A 4,182-nucleotide genomic window follows, 5' to 3' on the forward strand; every position below is an offset into this window, starting at 1 on the left:
TTTCTAACTCTAGTTGGGGAGAAGGTTTTTACTGACTGATAATCAGCAAAATACAAAGTAACAAGAATACACCACCAAAACTTGAGAATACCAAGTGCTCTTTAAAACATACTGATATATAAACTCTCAAAATTTCCCCATATTATTTTTCTGAGATAGTTTCACAGGCAGAATTCTTAAGTTTCTAAGTACTGTGATTTCAGCATTTGGCATCAGAAGAAAACAGCAGGCCTGAGAAGCTTCTACTTACAATATTGAAAAAGAAAAGTGAAGAAGAGATTTTAGAAACAATATGGGGAATGTAAAGCCCCTTTTTCACTGCATCATATGCAGACTATCTTAAATTTATTATTAATATATTAACAGATAAAGCCTTTTTTATTATTTTTAGATTTCATGTTCTATCTAAATTCATAGTGGGCTTTGCTTCTTTAGGATCCAGGTGATAATATTTGTCATACACTGTTTCATAGCTGCAAATTACGTAATATTTTCTAAGCACCCACTAAAGACAAACTTTCTAACATTCTCAGTGCCATTAAAGCACCTTGTACCTATATCTATACCTTCAATTTTTTAAATGCCACCAGCCCGTGAAAATGCAGCCCAGTTTTAGTCTGGTGTGATTTGTAGACTTCTTTTTGGCTGCTGGGCTTGACAATTACGGATAAAATCCAATTTGTCAAAATACACATGATAAATTCTTACTAAGATAACACTTTTGTAAGGTAAAAAGAAACTAATTTATGCAATTGTATAAAATGATATTTTTAAAGCGTATCACCCAGTGACCTTATCATTAGCCTTATTATTGCCAGCTAGTTCTAAAATGTTAACTAAGACTTTGGTCTCTCTGGCAGAGCAAGAAACTCCATGTGGTAGAATCATCGTGGTTCTTCATGGCCTGGCTAGATGTGTGGATCTTTCCCAAAAGGAAAGGTAGGAGATAATTAATGGCTGGGTGCCATAATCTATAATATATGAGTTACACGAATTGCCTAGAAACCCTAAATAAACCCAGGTTTTACACGTTTTATAAAAAGATAAAACTTTACAGATGTATCAGGTTTTATATGTAATGCTTAAGACACTATACACTGTAAAAATTTAATTTTTAATACAGCTTAGGTTTTGTTTCTAATCCCAGTGCTATAGACTGGTTGGTTTCATCCCACCAAAATTCGTATGCTGAAATTCTAACCTCCAATGTGATGGTATTAGGAGGTGCAGCCCTTGGTAAGTAATTAGGTCATGAGGGTGGAGCCCTCATAAATGGGATTCGTGCCCTTATAAAATAGATCTCAGAGAGCTACCTCCTTTCACCATGTGAGGACACAGCAAGAAGACATTTATCTGTAAACCAGGATGGCAGCCTTGACTTGTCCTAGAATCTACTGGTGCCTTGCTCTCAAATTTTCCAGGCTCCAGAACTTTAAGAAATAAATGTGTGCTGTTGATGAGCTCCCCAGTTTATAGCATTTTGTTATAGCAGCCCAAATGGATGAAGGCACCCTGTTTTTCAAGAACACAGTAAAATCTTGCTATAGCATGATTAATAGAGAGAGAGAGACTTCTAAAGGGAAAGCATTTTGAAATGACTAGTGCAAAATAGGAAATCACCATTTTTTGCAACATAGAGCTAGTTAATACTAATTTTTAAGCTGGCTTTCAACTCCAGCTATCCAAGTGCCACACCTGTCATTCTAGGAGCTATCATCTGCCCTACGGATTTTCCTCTTATTATAATTTAGCAGTATAAGTAAACCAGACATTTATTTAGGTTGGTGCAAAAGTAATTGCGGTTTTGTCATTGAAAGTAATGGCAAAAGTAATAGAAACATAATTTTTCTGTGTCTGTTGATGACAGAGAAAGAAAGAATTAACTAAATGTATCTTTGTGCTTCTTTAGACAATAATGCGATACAGTAATGAGGCAATGCCTGTTGCTTTAGGTGGAAGCAATCTTACTTATTCTTTAATAATTCTGAGCAGAAATTTCAGCTCAACTGATACAGCAAATAGCATTTCCCAAGACATTTATTTGCTTTCTGGCACAACTGTTGGTGATAATCATTCAGCTGGTTTTCTTCCATAGAGGAGATAATATTAGCAATGCTGCCCAGTCCCTGAATTGTTTCAAGTAAGGAAACTTTTATAATGAGGAAGTCAGGTCTATGTTGTGAATTACAAATAAGGTAAATGAGGCCCATACTTAGTTTATGGGCTGGCAGAGTGGAGAGAAAGAAAAAAAATTATTAGCTGTTGACAAACAAGCAGGAGGGCTGTCCTACTGAAGACTTTGCTAACCACACAGCATGAGATAAAACTCATTTAGAACAGGTGTGAATGATGGGGGAACAAGTCTGGGTTTGATTTTGACATAGGGTTGATTTTTCAGGAATAAGTTAAATTAGGAGATCTACTACCAGAAACCCCCAGGGTCTTCTTGTCAACCATCATTACCAGAGCAATATCCAAGTGAGGAGTGGGTTTTGGGTCATATTTCCAGGGAGAAAAAGATAAATTAATATTATAAAGCTGTTTAGTGGGTGCAGCTGACATTTTCCAGTATTTGGTGACATAGATCTAAGAAGGTTAAATTTATGCCTATAAATATAATGGCAAAATGGGCTTTGGCATAGGCTTGGTCTAGTGTATAGCCTGAAAGTAAGGGAAATCAATGAATAAAACCCCCTATGATAGCAAATACAGCTCCTCTTGATAGGACGTAGTGAAAGTGGGCTACAACATAGTATGTGTCGTGTAATACAATATCTAATGATGAGTTTGCCAATACAATGCCGGTTAAGCCCCCCATGGTAAAGAGAAAAATAAAGCCTAAGGCTCAAAGTATTGCAGGGGATCACTTGGTATTGCTTCCGTGAAGTGTGGCAAGTCAGCTAAAGACCTTACGCGGTGGCTCACGCCTGTAATCCCAGCACTTTGGGAGGCCGAGACGGGCGGATCACGAGGTCAGGAGATGGAGACCATCCTGGCTAACATGGTGAAACCCCGTCTCTGCTAAAAAAATACAAAAAACTAGCCGGGCGAGGTGGCGGGCGCCTGTAGTCCCAGCTACTCGGGAGGCTGAGGCAGGAGAATGGCGTAAACCCGGGAGGCGGAGCTTGCAGTGAGCTGAGATCCGGCCACTGCGCTCCAGCCTGGGCAACAGAGCGAGACTCTATCTCAAAAAAAAAAAAAAAAAAAAAAAAAAAAAAAAAAGACCTTAACACCGGTAGGAATTGCAATAATTATAGTGGCAGAAGTGAAGTAGGCTCATGTATCTACGTCTATACCCACTGTAAACATGTGATGAGCTCATATAATAAAGCCTAAGAACCCAATTGATATCATAGCTCAGACTATACCTATGTACCCAAATGGTTGTTTTTTTCCTGAGTAATATGTTACAATATGAGAGATTATTCCAAACCCAGTTAGAATGAGGATATAAACCTCGGGGTGACCGAAGAATGAGAATAGGTGTTGATCTAAGATGGGATCTCCTCCTCTGGCTGGATCAAAGAAAGTGGTATTGAGGTTACGGTCTGTTAGTAGTATGGTAATGCCGGGAGCTAAAACTAGTAAAGCGAGGAGTAGCAGGACTGCTGTGATTAGGACTGATCAGACGAATAGGGGGGTTTGATATTGAGATATGGCAGGGAGTTTTATGTTGATAATAGTGGTGATGAAATTGATAGCTCCTAAAATAGAGGAGATGCCTGCTAGAGGAAGTGAGAAGCTAGTCAGATCTGCAGAGGCCCCCGGGTGGGAGAAATTCCTGCCAAGGGGGAATAAACTGTTCAGCCTGTCCTAGCACTGGCCTCTACTATGGCGGATGTGAGTAGTAGTAGGAAGGAGGGGGGAAGGAGTCAGAAGCTTTGTTATTTAAGCGGGGAAATGCCATATTAGGAGCACCAATTATTGGGGGTACTAACCAATTTCCGAAGCCTCCAATTATAATGGGTATTACTATAAAGAAAATTATAACGAATGCGTGAGCTGTAACAATAACATTGTAAATATTAGCTAATTATTAGACCAGAAACCATGAAAAGGCTTTTCTAGTGAAGCTCCAGTGATGTTTCAGCTGGAGATCCTTGTTGTGAACCCCCCATCACCAGGCATTTTTCTTGGCAAGGTTTGTCCAAGTCAACCTATGAAAGGAGTTCTGTTGACTCA

General features: G+C 39.0%; 1 long non-coding RNA gene across 1 annotated transcript; it reads right to left on the reverse strand.

The window, feature by feature from the left end:
• Positions 1-2,627: 2,627 nt before the first annotated feature.
• LOC117096674 lies at positions 2,628-3,766 on the reverse strand. Its single transcript, XR_004442583.1, has 2 exons — positions 3,226-3,766; positions 2,628-2,908 (listed from the first exon to the last, which is right to left on the reverse strand). It is a non-coding gene; the product is annotated as an uncharacterized LOC117096674 (long non-coding RNA).
• Between the last annotated feature and the right edge of the window lie 416 nt (positions 3,767-4,182).

This window comes from Trachypithecus francoisi, unplaced genomic scaffold (genome assembly GCF_009764315.1).
Source record: "Trachypithecus francoisi isolate TF-2019V2 unplaced genomic scaffold, Tfra_2.0 Lachesis_group14, whole genome shotgun sequence".
Taxonomy (NCBI): domain Eukaryota; kingdom Metazoa; phylum Chordata; class Mammalia; order Primates; family Cercopithecidae; genus Trachypithecus; species Trachypithecus francoisi.